This window comes from Corvus brachyrhynchos, unplaced genomic scaffold (genome assembly GCF_000691975.1).
Source record: "Corvus brachyrhynchos isolate BGI_N302 unplaced genomic scaffold, ASM69197v1 scaffold42, whole genome shotgun sequence".
Lineage (NCBI taxonomy): Eukaryota > Metazoa > Chordata > Aves > Passeriformes > Corvidae > Corvus > Corvus brachyrhynchos.
This window is the reverse complement of record NW_008237242.1, coordinates 2,723,859-2,738,027: the sequence shown is the minus strand read 5'-3', so window position 1 is coordinate 2,738,027 and position 14,169 is coordinate 2,723,859. Positions and strand designations below refer to the sequence as shown.

At 42.6% G+C, this 14,169-nt stretch overlaps 1 long non-coding RNA gene across 1 annotated transcript; it reads left to right on the top strand.

Annotated features, from left to right (window-relative positions):
- Positions 1-7,118, top strand: LOC108445668. The gene is made up of 3 exons (XR_001860619.1): positions 1-271; positions 6,266-6,313; positions 6,829-7,118. It is a non-coding gene; the product is annotated as an uncharacterized LOC108445668 (long non-coding RNA).
- The last annotated feature ends 7,051 nt before the right edge of the window (positions 7,119-14,169 follow it).

Genomic DNA, 14,169 nt, shown 5'->3' with positions numbered 1-14,169 from the left:
TCTGTGTGGAGTACGTTCTTGTTGCTGGAACCTCTTACAAGAGAACCTTCTCGCCTCTTCTCCCCTGATCGCCGCATTGTGGATGTGTGAGTGGCTGCACTATCTCAGGTGTGTGTCTGCGCCTTCATTTGGCCCCAGCGCCGAAGCAGCTCCCTCCTGTTGGGTACGCTTTTGGAAGGCCACAGCACTTGACCACCTCACCACGCCGGCAGCACAATAACAGCATTGAAAAACAGAAAGTGTGAAAGCTGCTGGAAATACAACATTCCGGGTATACTTTTACCTTCTTTAGACTTTTTTGCTCATATAGAGTCACTGCATGTGCCCGAAGTGGCCAATACATTTTAATAATCCCATTGGGATTGCATCAAGAAAAAGTGTCTGTTTTTGTATTTTAATTGAAATGAAATATGCAGTTAACAGTGAATACAAACAGAGAATGTCTGCAGTCTATTTTCCAGGTTATTGAGAAATGTGCATTTGTCATCTGTTGACCTTTCAATCCTCTATTGACTGTTACCATCAGCACTGAAATAAACTTTAAATAATGGAGAAATAAAATTCATTTGGTTTGACAGTCAAAAAAGCAAATCCCGGTAGGAATCATGGGGGAAAAAAAAGGAACAAAGTAAAGCACATCATCCAGGCATCATCAATACTGAGTGGAGTTTTGTTAGCCAGCATTAAGGAGCATGTGGCAGGCCTAAAAAGAGTCAGTGAGGGCAACAAGGATAAGCAAAGTTGCAACAAACTTCCAGCTCAGGAAAGATGAAGTCAGGACTCCTTGGACTGGAGATGACGCTGTAGGAGGAGGTGTCATAGCTGGCTATAAAAACACGAGTGGCATGGCTGCAAGTGGTGGCCCACAAGCAATGGGATGAGACATCACCTGAATCTTTCCAGAGGCATGTTCAGAGCAAACGTAAAGAGAGGATTGCACCTGCTGGGTAGTTATACCACAACACTTCTTGCCGTGGGATGCTGGGATGGGTGTCAAATGTTTTCATCAGCCCAAAGGAACATTAGGCAGGTTCACAAAAAATAAACTTATTGAAGTTTGCTAATACAGAGACAGTGGATTCATCTCAGGGAATTCCTATGCTGTCAACAGTTTTGTGTGGGGGCGTGCTTAGGAGCAGTTGTTTCCTAACAGTAAGAAAAGATATTACTTTTGATAGTAAATAAAAAATAATCTTTCACAAAAATCAAAATCTGATTGCACTTTTCTAGTGATAAATAGAAAAAGTTAGTTCATGTTATATACATGTGAAGGTAAGCTCTGCTTGGATGCTCCCCCTTGAGCACCCTGCTGATTTGTTGTCATAGGGTCACAGATACTTCAGTTTCATTTATTTCCATGTTTAATCCTTCATAATACCCTTGACTAGACAGGATTATCAGGTGCTGAAAACATTTTCTGCGAGGAAGGGATCTTGTTGTGTCTTCATTCATCTATTTGATGTACTGATTTTCATAAGACTGCCTGGATATTCACATGGTCCGCATTTCTGTAACAGTATTTTTGTAGGCTAAATATTTGTGCATGTAATTTAGAGCAGAGTGGAGAGCCAGGAGTGCTGTATTAGCTGTAGTCACAGCTTGTACAGGGCCTGGTATCAAACCAACCCTCATGTCTCAGCTCCAGAGTCCAATCTAACAAGATACTGAGTCTTTCTGCCCCTGTTCAAGGAAACAAGGGCTACATTAGCCTTTTCCAGATGAAAAGCAAGCTTCCACCTGGAATGCTTTGGGGTGATTAACTACGTAGTTATACAAACAGGTAATCATATCCATGATTCAGGGACTTGGGCAAAATAGCAGCGCTGCAATTAATCAAACACTTTAGAGATGAGTTTGTTGCCTACTTGAATTATTGCATCACTAAAGCTCTAACATGGTCAGATCAGGTGCTTTTTTGTAATATGAGGATTATTACTCTGTACATCTGTTTGTGCAGACAACGCAGTCTGCAAGAAAATCAGGTAATCTATATTCTCCTTACTTACACAGTTAAATGTGCAAGCTAAACTTGGCTGAACCTTTTTTTACATCTGCATAATTGGTCTGTGTGTAGTGGGGAAAGCAGGAGGAAGCTTTTTCAAAAAGCTTCTTGCAAAATCCGACATTACCACTGTAAGAACTGACCACGTAGTCTGAACTGTGATTTTAGCTTGCAAGCTCACAGCTGACAGAGAGGTACGGGCTAGGGCCATTAGCTGCCCCCTCGCTGAAAAGCAGCAAGGCCAAGCTTGTGTATGTCATGGCTCCTGGAAGCTAATGGGGGGTTACACCACATGTTGCTAGCAAGTGCTGAAGTACACTGGGTGTTTCAACAAGGACTAAGGCTCATTACATTTTCTACAGAAGAGGAGGATGAAAAACCCAGCCAGCCATTACAGAGTACTTAAGAAACAAGAAATTTAGGCTTTTGGCTTTTATTGGCAATAATTTATTAAGAGCTGGTGCCCTGGGCTACCCATCCACTCTGTCCAGAGACAAGGAGATTGGGTAGGATCTCAGGTTTCTAAGGGTTCAGGTAAATGGTTCTAGCTTTATAATATTTGGCTGCAGTTTAGCCTGATTAGGATGAATTAGTGACTTAAAATCAGAAAAATGAGCAGATGAAAGCAAATGCAAATCCATCCTTCTTGGGCTGTTTGCTGATGAAGGGAATAAACATTGCTGCTGCTGCTGCTGCTGCTGCTCTCAAATGTCTGTCATTTTCCCTCTGCTTTATTTTTAATTAAACCTGAGTCCTCAATTAGGGCTAAAAGGACTTGACAAAGATAAATGTAAATCAACAATTTACGATGAAGCTGCTTTTCAGCTTTCAGGGCTGTTCTTTCTGTACGTTTCAAGCATCAGTTGTGCAAAGGCTGCAGTTAACAAATACGTATGTGTAAAAGTGCTTTCATTTGCCTGTAATCATAATGTTTATCAAAGGAGAGCTCTGAGGAGATTTTTCTCTAATGTTCTCTTTGTGCAATAAAGATCTGCTTTTGGATTAAATAAATACAGCTCTTAGAGAAAAAAACCAGCTTAGTTTGAAAGACCAAGTTATTGATACTGAGAACTTACATATACTTTACTGAATTATTCAGTGAACCTCCTGCTACTTTTTTTTTAATTGGTCCTTTTCCCAGACATTCAGAAGAAATCTCTTGACCTTCAAGAAAAATTAAATAAATAGCTTAGAGAATTATGCTGACAATTTTTGTAACAACTTCTACTTCCATAGCATTGAGTAGAATAATAGACAATTGGATTGGAATATCTCACTTTGCATATCAAACAAAATTCTTGGACCTGCTACTGCTGTTAGTCACTCTTTTCTTCTCTTCCTTGGGCATGATGGACAAAACCAGGACAAAAACCTTATGCTGTTAACCAGTGGTGTGTCATGGCAATGTTTGGCAGCTCCTATTACAGACTTTTAGCATTGCCTAGGTCAGGTGAGTGCAGAAAAGTGTTCTAGTGGAATTCTGTGGGGCAAAATATCAGTATTAACTTCTGGTCTGTTTTATCTGATGGGACCCAGTGCATGCTCAGAAATAGTTTATTAATGAATATAAATGGGAATTATTTACAGGTTTTAGAAGCTCTCTCCTACTTAAAGGCAAGTGGTAAATAATGTAACATTAATGATCTGAGTGCCATTTTGATGCATTCGGAATTTATCCTACCGAGTTTTAGGAACTTTGTCAATTTTTTTTGAAAATCCATGTAAAGGAGCTGAACCAAACTGTATTTAAAAATATTTGTCAGTAAATACTTTTTAATTTTATTTTTTATATATTTTTACTGTCTCTGAAAAAAAGAAGCAGTGATTCTGCCCTGTAAGCATCATGCAGGCATAAGTGTGAGCACTTTCATGTGAGTATGCACTTAAAGGAGAGAGAGGACCTCCTTCAAAGAGGAATTGTCCTGTGTTTTTATAGTTTATAAGATTATGTATTAATTAATTGGGGTTTTTCTGTTTTGAAGCTTGTTTCCAGAAACATGTTTTTTCAACACGAAGTTGCTAATCTCTCTCATGTTAGACAAATATCTTTGTGGTGCAGGATCACTGGGCTTCAGCCCCAGGCAACTCCCCAGGAACAGGTCTATGTGCCAAGCTGGTCTGAAGCTCTTCCATTCTCTCCTCCTGGGGCTCTTGTGTTGCATAGAACACTGAAATACTGATGTGGAAAATAGAGTAACTTGATTTTAGTCCATACTCTCCTAAAAATTGGGTAAGCTGGAAGGGAACAAAATGGTTTGGGGACCTTCCTGTTGCTATTTTTGTGATTATGAAGGGGATGGGTAGCTTCAGATGAGTAAAGGAGAAGAGAGGACAAAACATGTTGGTCTACTGTTTTTTTCTCATACATCTTTCCTTGAATTACTGTACAAAACCTCTGGGGCAGATGGCTCAGAGCACCTTCCAAACAGAAAACCCTCTGCAAGCAGATGTTGATTCTGATATGTATTTGCATATATGCAGGTGTTTGGGGATCATGTGGCATCATTTAACAGATACTTGTCTTGTGGTTGCCTCTTACAGCATTTCTGGTGTAGGGTTGTGCCCTGGTTATGCTCTTTTGCCTGTTCTTGGGTTTTTTTCTCCTCTGCCCTGGAGCTTGCCTCACAGGCATTTATACCTCTGCAAAGTGGATAGGTAATACGGGTGCTTGAATTTGCAAACACTTTGTATTCATTTGGAAAAAGCATTAAGCCTTGGGGATGGGAGTTTCTCTGTGGATGAAGTAGCTGGGACAAGAGTGGTGGAGGCTCGGGGTCCAGATGCCAGCTGCCCAAGGGTGAGAAGAAACAGCCTTCCCATCTGCCAGCAGAGGCTTTGCATCATTTGCAAAGGATATTCCATTTTAAAGTAAAATATGACTACCAGTTTCTAAGCCTTCAAGCTGTTTTCAAAAACAGCATTTTTGACTGTTGTATCTAAGCTATGTTATTTGAGATCCTGTTAATTGCTTTTTTATGCTTGATGGAGATGGCTCTTCCATTTCTTCATGGTGTCTCAAAGTTTGTCTTCACAGGTGCACCTGGCTCTCCTGTCTGGGTAACACCTGCCTGATAGTTCCTAGTCATGTCAGGATATAAGCATGGCTCCATAGCAAGCCCCTGTGTCGCTGCTGTGTGTTCAGATGGCAGATAGAATACTTCCTTTGAAACACTTTCTCCATGCTACATTGATCCTGTTGCTTTGAAGGTGATGAACTGTGCCATTCTGACCATAGTTGTGTGCCACTGAAAGAATTTTCAGGAAATTCAGGAGAGATGTCTGACTCTGTAATAAGCTCATTCTTCAGGCTAAACTGGGGTTGTGCAAATCTCAGCCTTTAAGGACCCACTTCTTGGTTATTACAAAATCCATGTTGCAGTTACTGAAGCAGCATATGTACTAGCTTATTGTCTGGGTCTCATCTGTGTTTATGTCTCACTTATGTTTAATCAAACTGAATCCATTACCCTGGGAATCAACAGTGGTTCAAAATACTCCTGGTCAGACTGAGCTTCATTTCCCATGGAAAGATTGTTTCACCAGTATTGATAGTTTTACAGGTATTTTGCAGTGGCTTGTTGTGAGCTGAGCTGTCCTCAGGCACATCTACTGGTTCTTCTGTTTTCAAATCCCAAGTCTAGCATGGACTTTTTCTTAGTGGGGGAAGGGAGAAGAAAACATCTACTTTCAGGACAGTGTCCCCTCCTTCCCCATCCTCTCCTGACCCAAAACTGTGCTCGTGAAACCTAAATGCACTGACTTCTGATAGCATTTAGAGGATCTGGGTTGCCTCAGTCTGTGATAATTCCTTTCCCAGTGTTGCTCAAGGATGAAATCGGGTGAAAAAGGGTTTTTGACAAAGAGTGTGTAATGTGGGCAGCCGTGAGACTGCAGGCACAATTTACCTTAGTGCCACCAGCCAGACATTGAAACGTGTTTGTGTGGTACTTGGAACAAATCAAGACTTAAATCAAGATGAGTTGGTGCTTTACAGCAGTCAGCAGCTGACAAAATCCTACATTAAGACTTGCTTGTCTTGTCCTGAAGTCCAGTGTTGCTCTGCAAGTGCTCACTGCATTATTTCCAGTGCCAGCCACTGTTCAGGGTTGCATGACTTGTTCTGTAAGTCTCTGGTGCTTGATTCAGCGGTGTTGTGACCTAAAAGTGATATTGCCATGACCTACAGGTAACTCTTATGCTCATCCATAAAGTCTGACCATGTGTTAGCCCTGGACTTAGCACTGTGTTTGCTTTCCTTTACAGGGAGCGATGGTGGGTCTGCAAATCACACTCCTGAGTGCTGATAACAAGGTTCTGCTGTGACTTCTTACATATCCGGCTTTCATGGTTATCCCCGACGACTTGAAAAAGATTTGTTGTTGTTCATATTTATAAATTCTTAAGTGAATAGTGCAGTGAGACTTCAAGTGACATTTAAGAAACTAAATCAATATTATAGTAGCACCTCTTCAGCATTCTTGTCTTGTGTTAGGCAGAAAAGAGTAAGCCTGGTTATAATAAACATGCATGCATTCTCAAGGCTATATTTGTATCAAGTAAGTTGTGATTCCTCTTGGGAGAATATTCAGCACAAGCTCCCTCTTGTACAGCACTGTGCTGAGTGTGTCTTAACATATTCACCATGTATACTTGGTGCTATCTTTATTTAAATCTGGTAGTCCTGAAACTCCTTCTGGATCACATAATCTTTCATTTTAGTCAGATTGTGAGGATTCTAGAAGGGACTGTCTATATGCATAGCTGCTATGAGGCATCAACTGGTTCACGTTTAATTAGATAGTTCATATTCTTTTTTTTTTTTATAGGCCATGGATCATCTCAGCTGTTTTCCTCAACTGTTCTAATTCTTCCACCAGGATTTTATGGTCATCAAAGCAGTAAAACCAAATTTCTGTCAGTAAAGCTGAATCTCAGCTAGTTCACTCATAAGGAAAAATGAAGCTGAGTTAATGTGGTGATACAAAACCCCTTTATTTACGTACCTTGTTCAAAAATAAATAAAATTCCTCTATGAGCTTGGTCATACAGAATGTGGTCCTCTTTGTTATCATATGCTTCTCCAAACTTCCTGCTCCTACTTGCTCTACTAATTCCTCCTCTTCATAGTTGTGTTACACTCACTGAATCTGTCTGGGAGACACAGAGAAGGTTCTAATTTGATTTTCTCTTATATTTTTAATAATAAAAAAAATCCAGCCAGTATGATCACAAATTACCAAAAACATTTTAAAATGAAGAGTCTTTTACTGTTCTTCCCAATGTCTGTTTATGACCTTTCTTGTAAGCATGACCTTTCTAAGCCTCGTCAGAAGGAACAGCCTGTTTATACCCAGAGATGGAACTGACCGTGGTCACAGCATTGCAGTTACACTGTGTCTATGCAAAATTCAGGTCACTGGCCATTTTCCTACCTCTGCAGAGCAGGATTAACACTACAGTGTCAGCTTGACATTAATGACTCAGATTGCCTTTAATGAAATGAAAGATACTTTGCATGACCTTGTTGGCCTGAGTGAATAGCAGAGAAAAGAAGGCAAATCTGTCATATATGTTGCCTCATTTGTTTCTACAGGTTCCCTTAGGCTAAATTACTGCAGTGATGCAGTCAGCTTTCTTCACCATCATTAACAGTGCTGAAAACCCTCTCATTATGACTGTCTTTATACTGCAAAGGTGGTGTTGAGCAAGTGTTCACGTAATGTTCTGTGTGCCTGGCAATTGCAGCATGCTGATGCTGCAGTAAGTGTTCAGCTTGTTCCAGGTTCTTTCACCAAGACTGACTTCAGATGTTGAAATGGGAACTTGTACAGCCAAACCCACCATCTTGGAACATCCTTTCATAAGTCACCATGAGGCCAACATGCAGTTTGTGGTGCCAAGTCTGTGGTGCCGTGATGGCAGTGTGGAGCAGCCTATGAAGGAGAAACCATAGCAGCCTCTGTGCAAATAGGATTGAGTGAGTGCATATAGTGCTGGCTGGCTGGCTGGAGAGAACGGGACTCATGGAGGACAGTGGCAGCAGGCCATTGCTGCGTTATCATCTGGACAAGGAAAGATGAGTGTTATGGCTGTGGTGGTTATGTACTGTGAATGCATAAAGAATCTGGGAGCAGGGTTGTCCATGCCCATACACTGGGAATAGGTGGATTTAGTGGAGGAGGTGTGGGTGGGAAGGCAAGGCTCGAAATGCCTGCAGTTAGCAGTGTTGATGCATCAGGGGGCCAAGTGTGCAGTATTAGTCATGAGACCTCTTTCTTGTGGAGTTAAATCCCGGAGGGCACTGTAGGCTTGAATCTTCACCAGCTTCTTCCATCAGCAGACTTCTTGCATCCTGCATCCCTGTGGTTCACAAGCAGAGAACAAAAGCCCTTCTGGTATATTCCCCTGTCCTGCACAACATTGTCTTCTCAGTTTCTTGTGTGAGTTCATACAGCTGAAGTGAGTGAAAAGGGAAGTCCAGGCTGTTCCAAAACATGTCATGAGAAGCAGGCCTGGCTGTCAGTGATGTCTTTATCCAAGAAAATTAGTAACTTGAAGATCATGTAGGGGACATAGAGATGAACAAATCCTTTTTTAAAGGAGGTGAATAAACCCCTGAGTCTAAAAATAGATGAAGGGCAAGAAAAGTGAGTGACTTGGCATAATCCATAGAAAAGGAGATGTGGGACCAGGTGTTGTAATTTCTAGTTCATAAACTGCTGTTTGGTTGTCTGACTACGCTTCCCTGTGCTGCCCTATCTTGAATTTCATTAATTTAATTACTTCAATGACAGTAGGAGCAAGACCTTAGACTAGGATTTTCAGGGACAGTGTGGGGAGTCAGAGACTCACTGCTGGTTTCCAGAACGATTTTATTGCTTTTGAAACCAATTAGAAAGGTCAAGATTTCAGTTACTTGTAAATGGTGGCTTAGGGGATTTGAAGTTCCTTTATTTGCCTCCTACTTCCTAAGCAGGAGGTCAGAAGAATTATGTGGACCCTGGTCAAGCTGTCAGTTGATTGTTGTGTTTGTTGGCACTTGCATATAACCACTGAGTTCCTTCATAAATATGTACATATACCTCCTGCAATACATTTTTAAGACAACTAAGAATAAATGTAAAACCAAGAATTGTGTGGTGGTAAGACAACAAAATCACAGTATGACCTACTGGATCCACGCCTTGAACACCTCAAAATGTGTCAATACAGGTAAGGCTGAAGATCAGACACTCAAAAATGACTCACTGAGGATCTACTGACACCTTGGGCAGGGGAAGGGACAGCCTGTGACTGCATGAATATTCACAGTGAGGGGCAAGGCAGAAGTTGGTTTTCCCTCTTCATCAGTCTAACTGTAGGGATTTCCACCCATGTCTGCTGCAGAGGAAATAGCTGCATGAGTAGATCATGCAGGCATACTATAGATCCCCCTTTATTTTCCTGTGTATGGAAGGCTTTACAGCACAGCTCAGATGTAGCCAAGCTGGGAGCTGGGTCAGCCTGAGGGTCTGCCTGAACCATAAGACGTATAATAGCGTATAATTTTCTCCCCGTCTTCATACAGGTGTTCAAGGAGTCATGCATGCAGTTATCCTTGCATAGAGGCATGCACATCAAACTTACACTGCCAGCTCCACTCTGCATGCAGGTCACATGCAGATAAATGCACATGCAGCAGGTTCAGAATGCAACTCTCCTTCAAGCATGCAATGTCAGTGTAAAGCATGAGAGTTAGGGACTCACAGCTGAAACCCTTGCCATTAGCATGCAAATGAGTTCCAGTATCATCAGAGTTCCCTGTGCTTTGTCTTACCATAAACAGATCATGAATAAAACATTCTGAGTCATGGAGAAGAGTGCAGCTCCCATAATTGCAGGTGGCTGATATAAAGGTGGCATGGCAACACCAGCAGCTCCATCCCACTGTAGGACATGAGAGTGACAGAGAAACAGTCATGGTGACTCCACAAGCAGACTTGCCTTGAGAGCCTGTCTGCCTGCACTGAGGCACGTGGACCTGCAACCATCCCAGCTCTGCTGGGGTGTTGGACTGGGAGTTTAGGTCCATCCCAAGACTTGTGTGGAGAGCTTAGAAAATGCCTTTCTAATGCAATTCCTCCATTGACATTTGGCTTTCATTGGAAAGTTCTGGCCAGCACTGAACAGATGTGCATCAACACAAAAATTCATACATGTAAACATTTATTCATGTTTGCAGAACTGCAACTAAAAAGGGGGCAAAGCTGACTTTGAGAAAAAGAATCCTTTCAGGATTTGTGGAAAGCTGTGGTCATTGACCACTTGCATTGTGCACAAGGCAAAGATGTTACTATCCAGCAGGATAGTAACATCTCTAAAGCTTTTCTACAGGGATAGGGACACTAATGGCAGAAGAAAGAGGTCATATTTAGTCCCAGGAAAAGAAAAGCAGAGCATAATTTCCAGATCTGCCCTTTGTATAGGGTTCACTCTATGAAGAAAAATCTGCTACTTAGAGGAACCTCTACTTCTGTTGTGGGTGACCTGTAAAACAGGCACACAAATACAGCATGCACACGCCTGTCATTCCAGCTGCAGTTCTCATTAGAACGATCTAACCACATACTTGTTCAAGTTATTTTCTAAACCCATCGTGATTGGTATTGTGTCATGTTTCTTGGAAGCAGCCTGCTTCAGGTCACAGAGTGTAATTAAAGGCAATTAATGCAATTACTCACAACTGCGCTACTGATAATGTTCCAGATGCCATTATAGCACTGTGCCTCCTGCTGCTGGTCCTCACAGGCTGTGCCTTTATGTTCTCTTAGTGTTGTCATTGTGGTTAAATCAGGGGGCTAAAAATGGGAATACAGTTTATTGCTCCCAACTCCCTTCTCTCTGAAAATTTCAAGTGTGCTAGGCAGAGCCTAAACCCGTTCGTTTATTCACTGACTGATGAAGAGTAAGAAAGAGAGAAGAGTGAAGACTGCCACTGAAAATTATCAGAGCTGAAAGGTTATAAAGAAAATATATGCAAAAGTGTTTTACAGTAGTCTGTTCTACAATTAAACATGTACTAAATGTGCTGATTTCTTGTAATGAGTTTTATAATTATGCAGTAACTTTTCAAAGGAACTATAACTTTAGGCAGTAAAATCTGAAAGACTTGAATTACCTGTGAACTTCAAACTTTTCCTTTGCAACCCAGCCCTGCCTTTCCCTTTTGTCTCAGTCTCTGCCAAGTAATTTACAGTTCAAGAAAGGCTAATGGAGCTATAAACAAAGCACAGATGCCTCTCACATTTCCTTTATTGTGCTGAGGTATGAAAGTAGCCACTGCTTCCAGAGAAGGGCACACGTGTAACTACAGAAATACCTCAAGTCTCCTGTTTTTCTGCAGAACAGGTACACCAAAAACCATCTTTCATCTTTGGTAGGGCTTGCTTAGGGGGCTGAAACCTACCTGAATTCACTCCCTGCCTTCTGGGTTTATTTTTGTAAAGTGAGTGTCGGTCTACTGGGATGATTGTTAAACTCATTAAGTCTCTAAAGAAGGATTGACTACTGTAAGCTTGATTTCAAAAGCTGTCTCAGATAGATAGTGGGATATCTTTGGATCCCCTTGTGAGCCTGTCAATCACTGCAAGCACATTAGAGTTTAACATTTCCCACTTACACCAGCATGAAACAAAAATATCTCAGCTGAGCTGAATGATGTTGAAACAGCTTTATAGCTATGCAGTTGTGACTGAGTTCATTAGTACCAGGTCAGGGCTACCTCCTGTTCTCCTGGGCCTTTCTCAAAATGCAGGTTCAGCAGTGCTGGAGCCTGGACAAACAGCACTGTCCTGCTGCAGCTGCTGTCTACAAACACAGCCTGTCTCCAGGACCAGATCCTGCTGCTGCTGCTGGGACAGGGGAATGGGGTGGTCCAGGAAAGCCAAAAGCTGTGGCAGAGAGGGCTTAGTCCATCTTCCTTCTTCCCATGGGGATGATTGCAGTAAAGGGAAGTCTGTGTCCTCGGAAAAATGCAGTAGGATCCATATAATGCTTTGTTTGAAGAAGGCTGAGTATGAGCAGATGCTGGTAGCTGATGGTCAGAATCACTGGAAGCAGGGTTTTTGATGCATTGAGGGGTATTTCAGGACATGAGTGCAAATGAGCAGAGGTCAGCAGCCTGTGCATGCACCTGGGCAGTTCACTCCCCTGTTGGCTGAAGCTGTGTTTGCTGGCTCTGGGGCCTTGCAGGGCAGGCAGTGCTGTCAGACACAGATAGGCTCTGTGCAAAGCTGAAGCTGATCTTCAGCTCTTTAGTAGCTAGCAATGTCCTGCAATGTATAGGCTGGGTCACAGATGTACCAGCCAGAGCAAAATCTTTCCAGACCAACAGCATTCATGAGCCCTGATGTTAACCATTTTCATCTCAACCGACAAGAGCCATGGTTTGACTTTTAGATCTGCTCAGAAATATCCCTGGTGAAAGCACATCAGAGTTGCAACAGAGACCTTGGGACCCCTTACAGCTCAGGGCTCATTTCATGCACTCCTCCCTGACACCAAATTTTGACTGTTTGTTCCACTGAGAGTGTGGCTCACAAGCACTGTGGAGAGCAGACATTTAGATGGGTGGTATGAGTATAAAGGGAGGTCAGAAATCAGGATCCTAAGACAGGATTTAGTAGTTCTAATATTAAAAGGGAAGCATCTTCTACCAACATATGGCATTGTTTCATTTCTGCTTTGTACAGTCCATACAACGCCCAGAAACCCTCAAGGCTTTCACCCTCTGTATGATTTTTCCTATCCAGATTTGCAGAGTATCAAGCATAAATCAGGTGTGTACCTACTGTTCTCAGTTTAATTTGCCCTCAGCTGCCCAACTTCTTCTTCCGTTCCCATTTCCCTCAAACCCACAGTGCTCGGGTGGACTAAGGAGTCCTCAGCTGGGCATTGGCACCCCTGGCCAGCCCAGCAGCACCATGGCACTGAAGCTGTCCCTCTATATGGGATCAGGAATGTCACCTTAAGTGTCACTGCAATGTACAAGTGAGCAGAAGCTTTCCTACTGAGTTGAATTACACTTTCTCGTGATATTTAGAGCATATTCACTACAGTGATGTGACTGTTGGGAAGGACAAGGTAAGAAATAACATACCACTGATGAAGGTGAGAGCCTTAATCCAACTGCAAATCATGGTAGCCCATTGATGAATGCAGGCTAGTTTCTATGAAATAACCACTGCAGCTTCCATAAGAGTGCTCAGTGTGCCATCATCCACTGCATCAGGTCTGTAGAGCTCTGCATCATGCATCTTTTCACAGCTATGCCACAAGCATGTTTGTTTGGAGAACGTCCTTGCAGCCATGCCTCCAAACAGAGGAGATCCCCTATGAACAGTGGCTATAGAACAGCCTCCATTTCAACCTCCTCTGTTTTGTGGGAATTGGTGTGAGGTGTGCCAGGGTTGCATTTCAATTGGTGCACATCCTGGTTGTTGGGGAATATGAAGACTAGGAAGACCTGCAACTTGAGTGGTTCCTGAATCCTTGAATCATCAAGTCTAATCCCATCTTCTGGTGTCGGAAACTGAAGATGTGAAATATTACTTTTAACAATCAATTATATGCTTTGATCTCTATCCACAAAGCCATTTACTAGTCAAATTTCTGCTGAGTTGAGCCTTTGCCTTCATTTTGTTATTGTGAGGCTCCTGAACACCCTGGTGCAACCTGGCTGATGGAGCATACAGATAAAACCAGAACAGCCAGAGCAGTCTGACACATCCTTAATGTCACCTCACTCTGCACAGGCATTTACAGCAATGCTGATGTTTGTTGGGGTTTTAGTTTAGTCTTAGTTTTTTTCCTGTTAAAGGAATTTTCTCCCATATGCATGTTGCTAGGGGACAAATAGCTGTACTTAAGAAAGACAAAAAGGGGAGTGGGGCGGGCCTGGCTACTCCTTTGTCTACACCTGGGTGTGGGGTCAGTTCGCTCTCAGCGTCTGGGGAGAGAAGCTGCAGAGAAAGGAGCTGCTGCTTCTTTCTTTTTGGCCGTTCTTTCTTCCTGCTGGAAACAACGCCGGGACCCCAAAAGCCGTTTTCCCTGCCCTGCTGGAGACCGAGCTGTGGCTGCCCTGCTCCGCTGCTGCTTCGAGCTTTCGCTACGCTGTAGCCCTGCTCGCC